The sequence below is a fragment of the Solea solea genome, chromosome 9 (genome assembly GCF_958295425.1).
Source record: "Solea solea chromosome 9, fSolSol10.1, whole genome shotgun sequence".
Classification (NCBI taxonomy): domain Eukaryota; kingdom Metazoa; phylum Chordata; class Actinopteri; order Pleuronectiformes; family Soleidae; genus Solea; species Solea solea.
Window position 1 is genome coordinate 5,265,339 of NC_081142.1, and position 12,619 is coordinate 5,277,957.

Consider the following 12,619-nt stretch of genomic DNA (forward strand, 5'->3'; position numbering starts at 1 on the left):
GCTCTTTCTTCCACACATTAGGGTTCAAGTGGAGCATTATGAGGGAGTTCAGTGGTGGAGACGGTGGGGGTGGGAGCAGCTGGAATTTCCTGCCAAATGTGTAATAAAATAAAGTCTAGCTGGTGGCCAGACACTTACACAGAGGGACGTTTAAAGGGCCACTTCTACTGGCAAATTGTGTGTTTATGAAAAACAAACTATTATATGAAGTTTGTTTACGGCTTGTGTGGAAAAAAATACGCCTTAGCTAACAACAGAAAGTTTAGCTAAATGCTCGCCAACGTCACACAACGTGAAGATTTCATGTTTTCAGCTTATAGCCAGAAACGGTGGGGGAGGAAAAACAAAATAACGCTCGTTGTTCAAAAGCAGGAGTAACACTTAACGTTATTGGAGTCTGTTTTTTTGCAGAACAAAGGAGTAATTTCCTCCTCTCCTCCGTGGTCGACAGGGAGACCATCACACACTTAGCTAGCTACCTCAAACCCAGACAAAAACTTAACATCCCCCGCTGTAACCACACATTCACCCCCGAAAAAAGAAAAAAAAACTTTCGAAAATTGCAGGCGTCGAAATGGGTGTCAATGACAGCCGACCAAATCATGCAACTTTGCCCGAAACATGAAGTGAAAGAGTGTGTTTTTACCTCTCCTCTCCGAGTGTCTGATATCCAACAGTGAAAAGAAAAGAGACTCGCGAGGGGGAAAAAAACATAAAACTTCAAGAGAATTTCGATCTCAGTGCATGAAACGCACTGGAGCACAGTGGACGTTTTCCTTTTGTCCCGGTAAAGCCCGCTTTTCACGCAGCGCCCACGTGTTTGCTTCAACGTAACAAGTCTGTGTGCAAACAAATCTATTATAGCAACTAATGTCGCGTCTCCCCTTTTTTGTTGTTACAACTGAGATGATTTCATTCTTCTCTCGTAGACATCTTCACCACCTCCGTCCACATTGTCAGACGCAACAACGTATCCCTCCGCACAAATGTGAGGGCCTCAACGCCAGCGGTGTCCGATTTCAAACGCCTATGAGAGAAGGGCTGTTTTGACGGAGGAACGGACGCGGCTTTTACGTCTCAAAGCGGTCGAAAAACACGGTAAGTCTCACCCCTGAGCTCGGTTTACCGTGTTGTATCCGTAAACACTTAAAAATGCCGGAGTGCTGTGCGAACTAGGTCGTTCGGCGGAAGGCTACCGAAAGAAAGTTACCTGCGATTACACAGCAGCAGCTCGACGAGATGGCACGATAAATGCGAAGGGGTTCAGCCAATGGGAACGCGCGCTCAGTTGACTGACAGCAACGCCAACCAATCACGTGTTGTAAATAAAAAAAATGTCTCCCCTTTTTCCTGACGCTCACTTTCCCTGTGTGCTCAGGGAGGCTGGCGGAAGGGGGCTCCAACATGCCCGCTGACATCATTTTATTACTGTAGTTGCTGTGTCCGCTTGTCAGAATTTTACTGTCTCAGTCCACGGTTTTGATCTTTTTATTTTCAATACGATAGCAAACAACTGTGCAAATCTAAAGTAAAATTACATTTTCAGAAAATGTAGGCGATGCATAGTGAACAAATATGCTAATCACTTGCTGTATATCTAGCTCATAATGTACTAAATGCTTTATTATTATTATGAATATCTTTATTATTAATATTGTTTTACATCTATCTACTTTCTATTGAGAGAAAACTATTGGGATATTTTTTTTAAATAGTTCTGCAATTGTATTTTTTTAAGCCACGGTCCACAGGATGCCATCAAATTATCAGAGGACCGGTGTGTAGAGGTGTCATCTAAGGGGAGAAGCTGCAAGTGCTGCTGGGACACAGGGTTCATTGATTCAGAGTTGGTTATGTTGTGTCATAATATTAATAATAATAATGCAGTAAATGCTATTTTTTCATTGTTTAAAATAAGGAATAATTAAGTTTCTACGGTGCCATAAATGTATTAGTCATTAGTATAAAGGTGTAATTTTTCTGTTGCCATCACACTGTGAAATCAGTTGTAGCAACACAAATTAAATTGTGTCTATTCAGCTGAAAGCTTTTAAAAATAATCTGTGATTGATTTGCAACCTATTATCTTAACTTATCAATTAAATGATTTGCCTATAAAATTGAAACTGAATGTGCCAAACACATTCTTGGGCTGCCTTTTTTCCACACAGCAGTCGAGGCTTGTGTTTTTAATAATATTCTTATTTTTATCTTTTTTTATTGCTGCTGTAAAACAAAAGGAATTTCCCACAGTGTATGATCAATCAAGTCAAATCAAATGACTTGGGTTAGATCAGAATGATATTAGATTCCATATTATTTTCCAACCAACTTCCCGTCAAAATCTGTTATTAATCACCGATTTCCGCGCGGCCACGTTCTCTTTGTGAATGATGTGGCAAACATAAAACCAACACACCCTTAGGAACCGCTTGTAACTGCCTGCTCCAGAGCAGAGTGGAGTGTATAGGATCACAGAGTGAGTGGGGGGTGGGGTGAGGAGGAGGTGGGTGTGTGTGTGGGGGGGGGGGAGTTCAGAGAAAACAGTTCAGACAGAGTGGGCATACCATACCAGATGATCCACGGAAATGTATATATCTATAATGCAAAAATGCTGTGTCCAGAACACGAGAAACAAGCACACATTTCAAACACGCTGCTTCTAAATCTCTGTAAAGATGACGATGATGATGATGAACTAATTCATTTAGAGAGGCAACCCTTATGTTTGTTGTGTTGTCTCCCTTTATTCCACATGCACACCTCATACCTGCATGACTTGTCACACGAACCCACACAATAAACACACTCCACTTGAAAGTGTTTGTAGGTGTTAGGCAGCTGTTGTCTGTAACCTGAGGACAAAACTTGTCACAGAAGAAGAAAGAAAGTTCAGTTGACTCATTTTTTGTTTCCTGTCTACAGCCTCTCCAACGTATGCATGTGTTCTACACACGGTGTTTCAGAAACACGGATGATATAACAGAGAAACACACATTTAAAACAACAACAACAACACAGAAATATGTCTTAAACATCAAAAGTACAGTTATTACTTTCAACAAAGGCTACATTGACTCAAGTGTCTCTTGAGGATGCTCATGTGCTGCAAAACAAAATGAAGAGATAACAAATGCAAACTCTGTGTGGTTGCTTTTGTTGTCATACACCCCTAATGCCTCAAACTGTCTATTTGCATTGAGGTTACCAAATGGACAGGGGATTTGCTGTCAATAGGACGTATAGGTAAATAATCCATTGGGTGTCCCCCGGGGTAAAGGAAAAGCCTCGGCACAGAACATTAATTAGTGTCATGGACCGTCTTAGGAATGTAATGGGGTTACTGCTCGGAACAAATGCACATATGGGCCATAAATACCTTCACAAACATACCATGTGCGTGCTCACATACGCAGATGTACACAGGTACTCACATATGCACACAAAATTAAAGGACAGCCATAGCATCAAAGGGAGAGAGAGAAAAAATAATCATAAGCACCAAAGAAAGGGCATCTTGAGTTATTTATCTAATACCTATTTGGCATCCTTTCATTGAGGAATGTATTAATCAAAAGATTAGATTTGAACAGATGGAAGCATCTGCATGGGAAATTGAATTTCTTGCGAGGCAGAGAAAATCTCCCATCTTCTCGCTTTTTCCAGTAGACGTTAGGCCTTGAGTAAGAATAGTGCTTCTGTCAGTATTAGCAATGAGGCTTGTAAGCCCTCCAAGTAGTTTGTAGTAACAGCTGGGTCTGACATGGAGAGCATGTACAAGGGCAGCCAGGAAGAAGAGAGGGAGGGGGGGGGGGGGCGGAAGAAAAAGAATAATAATTAAAAAACATACATATATAGAGAGGGGAGAGAGTGAGGGTCTTGATGAACATTGAGGACATCGGATGGTTACAACAGGTTATAGCTGAAATGAGTTATCGCCCAAGACAGTGTGTGTGTGTGTGTATGTGTGTGGTCAATATCAATATTATTACAGCTATATTTTCTAATATTCTCATTGTAGCCAAGGGAAAAATCAGGTTTTACTATGTTTAATTTTATATTTGTGTAAAATAAGTACATAATCTGCAATTATCAAAATGACTAAAACATATTTAAATCAATCATAATTACAGTTGTACTTCATTTTTATTTTGATGTGTGCAATGACCTGATAGTATGAATTATTGTTTTGCTTTTATTTCTTTAATGATTTACTTATTTATGTATGTATATCAGCTCTACCGAGGTTTGGACCATCGTGGTTTTACAGTGGACAAACTAAATGACGCTTGGAAGGAAAGAGTGAGGTGAGGGAAATATTCACCAGTAAATGCTGCTACACTTTATAACAAACAGATTGGAAATATTTGATTGTGATAATGTCTTTGCCGTATTCTCAGTGCGTGACACAATAAAAAAAACAAAAAAACAAATGTCACAAATGTTACACTCACCTGTGGAAGAAAAAAAACACACCTAATGGACACATATTTATGTTAAAAAATGATGTTTCATTGTCCCTGGTCTCACATGGTTAATGTGCCACACAGGAACCTCAGAGCTGGGACCTGACATAAAAACACAAACGTGTCATCTCTAATCTCAACGTACACTCACAGTACAATGGACAGTTAAAGGCCGAGTGGGGAGGGATGCTGTCACACACGCCCTCCGTGATTCCTCTGAGCCATTCCTGACTTCATATCTGTAATTAACCACAGATGCACACGGAGAATTAGCATATGTTTGACACATTAGTGCTAATCAGTCATATATTTGTGCATATGTAATGAAATATTTATCTATGTACACATATTCTGAATCCACACGCGAGGAACAACAGAGTGTAATAAGGTGTAATCATATGCTCTAATTTCATGGTCCACTTTGGATTATTATTGGAGTTTTTTTTTTTTAATCCGCTATGCTTTGAAGGGGGGGAAAAAAAATGAAAGGGGGGCATCAGAGTATAGACAAATGACATGTGTTACACCTTTGATTCTAGCAATTTGTAATCTCCATCAGAAAGCGCCTCAAAGCTGGGCTCAGTGTTTGTTGTCAACTTCAACTCCCTCACATCACAAACGCTACACACGTTTATCACCCGGTGCCGCCGTCCTGCTCTGCTCATATGAAGCCAGTCATGCAAGGCAAACCACATCGCCAGGTTATATCACACGCCACGATAAGCCCGTAGAAATACTGTATAGGCATAACGCACACAAAGCTCACTGGCGAGGCAAGCTGCTCACCTCGCTCCATACTGAGCCCCTCACAGCCTGTAATTGTAGAGGCTTAGGTTTGGGTGTGGGGGAAGGGCAGAGGTGCACAGGTTTCTGATCAGACAAGAAAACTAGGCCAAGACCAACAATCCCTCTCTGTGAACAGCCTCGGCCACACTAAATGCTAACTTTGTTACAGGTCTGTGACAATCACCGGTGAGTCTGTCATTAATGGCAGAGTAACGGAGTGATTTTCAGACACAACACGTGTATTTAGAGGCATAACAGCTTCTCATAGCCGGGCTATGATTCATGCTTCCTTGCCCCTTTGGAAGCTGTCCTCCAATAAGAGTTAGAGGCTGGGGGTAGGAGCGGATAGATTGATAGTGTTGGCTGAGTGCCCATGCTCCTAGTCTATCTGTGCTGAAGGGGAGGAGACACGGGGAATCTATCTATCTGTTGTGCTCTCTGTGCTCATGATAAACTGACTCTCGTCAAGTCGAGGCTCCTTCCCTCTACTACAAGCTCGCCTGGCAGAAAACACCCCAAACTCACACCGACTTCCAACATGTTAAACAACAATAAAACATGTGCCGAGCAGAGAGAGCGAGAGGGAGGATGGGTGATTTAAATGGGACATAATCCACAAGGTTACGCCGTCGTCTTTCAGAGATAGTAGTTGGAAAAACATGAGTGAAACCGAGCAATTGTTGGGAGCAAGTGAGGGCGGTGTAACTTCCAAACAGTCCACGTTGAAAAAGAACACAATAAACCCTGATATAAACTTCCTTCGGAAATGGGACCATCATCAGCAGAAAACACAAAGTCTGTCTCCCTTATCCCGAATCTGTAATTCCCACAGAGCTCCACAGTGAGAAAGAAAATGAGTTTGAGGGATTGTCCATGACATTAATCCTCCCAAACACTACACTTCTCTACACTGGATCCAACACAGACAGACAAACACAAAGCAAATCAACAATCTATTTACTAAAGGAAAAACTAAATCAACAATCCTCGCTGCTTCTGTCTGCTCTCATTTCACAATGGCTTTCCTGTATGCCGCCTTCCTCTGTTCTCTCTGGTGATTTTATGGGACCCCTCCCTGCCATCTTGGATTCCCATTATTGTGCAGTTGCATGGGTGCCCCTGTTCTGCCACCCACGCTTCAGGTACAGTGAACAAAAAAAACACCAGATTCCTGTTTACAAAGCCGGGCAGTCGGGAAACCAACCAGCACCAGGCTGCACAGCTGAGAAGAACAGGTAGAGACGGCAGTGGTGGATGATATGGGGGTGTTACTGGTGTCTCAGAGATGAATAGGGAGGTGAGAGATCTGAAGAAACAGAGAGTGAAGCGAGCAGACAGAGATAGAAAAAAAAAAAAATCTCTCTCCCAATCTGGAAATAATAGACTAGTCATATATTGAGGGGGAGGTGTGCAAAAAGTCACATGATAACAATCAGATCAGAAGCTGAATTGACTCTAAATCAATTGAAGTAGGCATGTCAGTGCTGCCCAGGACAGGAGGGGGAAGAGAGGGAGTGAAAGGGAGATAGATGTGAGCCTGTGTGGGGGAGGGAAGCAGAGATTGTTGATGTAGTGGGAGCACTGCAACAACAATAACAGCAATGTGTGCATACGTGTGTGTGTGTGTGTGTGTGTGTGCGTGTGAGTGAGAGAGTGAATGAGTTAGAGTGGAAGTGGGGATGTGTTATGGCTCACAGAAGTGATGAAATGACATCTCCTTTAATTCAGCACACAGCTGCCACGGCAGCAAAGAAACACTCTGTTGAGATATCTGACCCTCTATTTTCTCTGGTAGCCACTGGTCAGAAGTGTCTGCTCGCCTGTCATCTTCTCCTCTAATTAGCAATATCTGCACAATTGCTGCACTGTGTCACAACCGAGGAGATCTCTCCCTAATGATATTCACGTCACTCGTGTTATCATATTTCCACGGCTGTTTGTTCGCTAATCGGAAAAATACAAACCAAACCCCGTCTCCTAACTTGATAGAAGCGTGTTTTGTGGGTCATTTATTAAACATTTATATTCCTCCCAGTGTGCCCGACGCGCACATGTGTCACTGAGTAACTGTATTAAAAAAAAAAAAACCTGAGGTAATAACTCACATTATGGCTCCCGGATAAAAACAAATCTGATATGAAAACTTATGGATATTACAAAACGTGAATTGAAGCTCGTCTTTTTTTCTCTCTCTCGTTGTTTTCTTTATTTCTTTCATCTCTTTTTCTCCTCCCCTCCCCCCTTTTCTTTGTAGATTAGAATTCATTAGCAATCAAAGAGCCTCCAGAGAGCTCCAGCTCTTAATTACCTACTCATTTGCATTTTTGCATATTAATGACTGCAGGGTTTTGGTAGGGTTTTTGCCGCAGTGGTTTAAAGGCACCTCAGTCCTCTGTTCTCTGGGGAGGAGGAGAGATGGCCACAGGCAAAGCTCCAAGCCTGTCCAATCCCCCCCTCTATACTTCCTGATGGTAGTTGGACATAGCAAGAAGAAGAAGGGGGGCGGCGGGGGGGCAATTGGCCGAGGGCATATGGGACGGGTGTACCGCAGAGGAGGGGGGGACTACAGGGGCGCACAGGTTAAAGGTCAACGTCCCTTATCAACATAAGAAAGAACACGTCTTCTGTGCTGCCTAATTATTGTCATATTGAGCAGTTTAAACACCTGATCTGAACAAAATATACCCTTAGAGGAAGTGGAAATCTATACTGCAGAGACTGCTCACGTGGGCTTTATTGAGGACGGCAGCTAGTTTGGATGAAACTCATGTCCCACGGTGTGCAGAGGCAGGGGCATTTTATATCCCCAGAGAAAGGTGTGTGCCGCCGAAAATGAGGCTAGTGTGCATGTGTCATTGTTTTCTTTACATTACAGCCCGTCTGCATCGGCTCATTGTGAGGGCAGTTAGAGCCTCGTTTACCGCCAGCTTTAATGACGACGGCGTGCGCGCACTTGTGCACAGAAGAGTGAGATTATAAAGAAGAAAAAAAACACACAAATACACCTTTTGCGCATAAGCATGTAGACAAACACACACACACACACACTGGCATGCACAGACTGAGGGAATAATACCACCAGAGACAACAGACAACAGCTCCCAGGCATCTCCCAGCCCCTGAGGTGCTGCTGCTCCTCTTATCCAATATGTTTTGACTGCAACAATGATGTCTGAACATGGAAAATAACACCATATCCCACTGTGTTTTTAGATACCTCACAAACACAACAATTAATGACTGGAGGCCCAGAGACATCTGGCCAACAGGTTCGACCAAACCGAATCAAACATCTCATACTACTTTAATATGTGTGGATATATAGTGCAATAAAAGTTTAAATGCGGTTTCATTTCAGGGAAAAAGGCCAACGCAGAGCATTTTTCATATAGAGATAATGCATTTTTGCCGCGCATCACATTCACGACGAAAACATGTTAAGATGGAGTCGACATGCAAGGCACATACATGTCCCAGGCCTGAGAGCAAACTGCTCAAGGAGTGGGCTTAAGTCGACTTAACTGCTATTAGTGGAGCATTATAATGTGTGTGTGGAGCGAGGGAGTGAGGACTGCAGCAATGTGTGGGCTGTTGGGGTGGGGTTAATGAGCTGTTCTATGACCTCTGTCACCCCACAGGATCACCTCAGGGGGATGGACAGAGAAAAACAAGAGGACGACAAGCCAGGGGTTGCAATCTGGACCTCTGGGACAAGAATCAGAAATAAAACACTATTAGTGGCATCACCGTGATAGATTTATACCGCGCGGCACAAGGCCTTCCACTCCACCCGTGAACGCAAATTACTTCATTACAAAGCTCTTGATCGATGCGAGCATTACATAAAACGCACACAGTGTATGTGGTAACGTGTTGTGTGCACTAAGTGATTTGAATTAAAGTGCGATACCGGCGTAGATGCACAACTGCAAAACAAGGAGTGACTTTAAGAGTTAATACAAGTTACAGAGAGAGGGAGACTGGAGTGTTGTGTGACAGTGCTTGGTCGTCCGTGCATCCTAAAATCATCATAGCAGTGATAATACTGCCACCTTCTGGTTGCTATAGAGAACTGAACCATCCTGAAGTGGCTGCATGACAGTGTGAGTAGCACTTAAGAGCATGTACATACACGTTATAGCAGATGAACACATGAAATTTTTCTATTCCTTAAGCCCTAAAAATAAACATCTTTTGACTTTAAGACCATCTGTGAGTGCCTCGACTTGTTTATCATGCAAAAACATGTTTTTTTTGGCATCAAGTGTCAATTTTTAAGGACTCTCTCCCCTCTAAGACCACCTGAAGTGTGAGACACCAACACCAACTGCTTCTCTCCTAGACGTTACAACGTCTTAAAGGGGCTATTATGTAAACTATGCGACTAGAGTTTAAAACAGGTACTGCAATCCATATAAAAAAGTTGGACAGCGTTGTCCCCTCCTCCTCCTCCACAGACTTAAGGTTGCAAGGTCATTTGAGGGCGCAATCCTGCACAAACCAATAGACAGATCCACGAGGGACTACACTTTAACAGTTTAACATAAACAGTTTGCAGGCTGTTAATTCAGTTTGAAATTGTGAATAAAAATGATCCATTGCTGTCAGTAAAGCCAGTAATTCAGTTTAACATAATCTGATAAATCAACATTTTATTACACAGCTCCTTGAAAGTAGAATAAGAGACAAAATTGTCAACACAAAACTTTGCAACCATTGTTTTTAATAGAAAGATTTTTTTTAATATTCTTTAAACCAGACAACCAGATGCCAGACATTTTTGAATATATTAAAAAAAAAAAAAGAACAGAACAACAAAAATAATGACACAAAATGGAATTATATGGTTAGACGGTGTAGATTTAGTGGTCTCATATACAATTTATTTTTCGTCACCAAAAAGTGCAAATTTTCAAAAAAAAGAAAAAAGAAAAATCACCTACATTTTCTCCCTGCAGCTTCCAATAGATACGGACCGGCACACTGCTACACTGACAACAGAAAAACTTTGATGAGGAAGAAAGGACTACTTAACCATGTGAAGGAAAGAAAATGGCTGCTGCGCTCTGTCGGCTGCAAAGCTTGATGATGATGACGTTGCACTTTGTGGCAGTAACTCCTTTCAATTAGTGAATTCACAGCAGGTTTTTTTTTTTTACGCCTTTGGGATGCACTCGTGTCCCACCAGAGAGAAGTGGAGCAACAGTTTTCTGCTCAAATGTGCCTCCTTGTGCATTTACACTTACATTTCTAGCTATGAGAAATGGGACGCGTCCCACCTTTTGTAAAATGTACATCAGGAAAAACAAAACAACTCTCTGTAAATAATTACGCGTAATACTCACAGTTACAAAGCAATCTATCATAAATAGTAGCCTATTTCTTTCTCTCCCAAGTCAAACCAATTACTGAACTATAGCTTTATGTCATGTTTATTATGATCAATATTATTTTTCCACTCTACTGCAATAAACTTGCTTTGACATAGATGGTAAGGCCAACAAAATTAAATAAAAGGGATTTGTGAAAGGTCCATGATGATCATTTGGCCATTTCATCCAATGTGTGTTTATTCAAGTTCTACATGGATACCAGATCCAACCTTTAACTGCACAGAAAGAGCGTTATTGCAGACAAAGAGATTCTGCAGTGGATACAACACTGCATGTTTAACATTCAGCACAGCGAGCCTTCTCAGAAAGCTTTGCAACTGTTATACAGGTTTCCTTAGTCAAGAAAATGAGTCTCCCAAAATGAGCTCAATTTTGTTTTTTTTTTTTGCCCAAACAAGATCTGAGATAGTAAGCAGGGAGCAGCTGAGGGGAGATCTGTCCTTTACCCTCACACTACCATTGTGTGTGTGTCTATGCAGTCGCTGCATACACCAGGTAGTGGTGGTAGTACAACAAAGATGTATTTATGTCCAGATGAGGTGACAGCTCAAACCACCTTAAATCCAGATACCAAAAACTCTTTAAAAACTTTTTTAATGTCTTTTCTTTCTTTTTTAATATTCATTATCATATTATCTCTTTCTTTTTTTGCATTTAAATAATCATCCGCACCGAGAAAACAAACAAATAAAACAATAGGAACAACAAAAAGAACAACAATAGTGATAACGTTCAAATAAAAGCACACGAAATTCAGGATGGCCTTTTCGCAAAAGTGCTTTTGTTACAATCGCAGAAGCTGAAAAAAAGGCAGTTGGACAGCAGGACGCTGGGGGCCTTTTGGAATATTGAGGCGAGACAGACTGACTGAAGCAGCCAACTGTCAAATGTCATCTCCAACTCTCATCCTTTACACCTGCCAAACACAAAGTTATGGAATGTGTCCTTAAATTGGTTTAGGTGGCTGAAAACTGAATGTAGGTCTTTCCTCCAGACCTTGTCCATCCCCCCCCCCCGTGCCTCCCCTCTGTCTCTCCTGCCGATTCTCCTGCTGAGGGAGTGTGATCTTTGATTGAAGGCCAGTCGGCAGCAAAGATGGAGACTTTGAGTCCAGAGGGAGGAAAAGAGCAGAAAGAAAGCAAGAGAACGTGCAACAACAATCTGTGATCTTCCAAACCCACTTCCTTTCAAAAAAAATAAACATGTTCAGTTTGATTTATAAGACTGAATCTTCACTGGCGGCCTTCTTTCCAAATAAACAATCCACTGGATCAATATAAGACAGAGATATACATAAGTATAACTTATGAACTTTACAATGAGCCAGGCGTTCCTGTGTTTAACCATTATAGTAAATTGGTATGAACAAGAAAGGGAGAGACAAACTTGGTTGGTGATCAGACATGACCACAACCATAAACTTAGCAGACATTGAAACCAATGCATAGCAGTGTTTTTTTTTTTCCACCTGAGAAGTACTTTTGTAAAGACAAAAGGAGACAAGCAACATTCTCCTTCTCGCAGTTATACAATGTGAAATCCGTCTGTCCTCCTTTGTGTTGCAATTCTTTGTCACACTGGGGGCCTGTGGGTTTCTACCAGCTTAGCGGAGCAACACTGAACCATTGCTCAATAAACAGTCGATCACCTTGGCTTTCCAACCTCATCCCTGAAAACAACACTCAGCCTTTTCCAACCGTCCGTATTTAATCCTGCTCCCCGTGTGCCAACCTCTGAAACCCTAGAGACCGAGATAGACTCCAAGTGCAAACTGTCCCCACTTTGCTGAGAGCAGCCAACAGACAACAGCCCGCCTCTCTGAAGGACCCAGGGCTGTCTGTGCGAGTGCCAGAGCCATGCTGCGCATGGTGCCGTACTGCATATGCTGCACTCAGCTTGGTGCGCATCAAGAGCCTGATGGAAAACACACACACTCACACTCGGAGAGAGGAAAAAAAAAATCCCCCAAAAAAA

At 42.1% G+C, this 12,619-nt stretch overlaps 1 protein-coding gene across 8 annotated transcripts in view; it reads right to left on the minus strand.

Moving 5' to 3' along the window:
- tcf3b (transcription factor 3b) overlaps window positions 1-1,202 on the minus strand; it is a 30,817-nt gene extending 29,615 nt beyond the window's left edge. For 5 of the 8 annotated variants that reach the window (XM_058639207.1, XM_058639203.1, XM_058639205.1 and 2 more), the window contains exon 1: window positions 647-1,201. The gene's annotated coding sequence lies outside the window, so the exon portion shown is untranslated. Of the gene's footprint in view, window positions 1-646 lie in introns of all 8 variants that reach the window. The other 3 variants (XM_058639206.1, XM_058639204.1, XM_058639209.1) reach the window with 2 other exon arrangements.
- Between the last annotated feature and the right edge of the window lie 11,417 nt (window positions 1,203-12,619).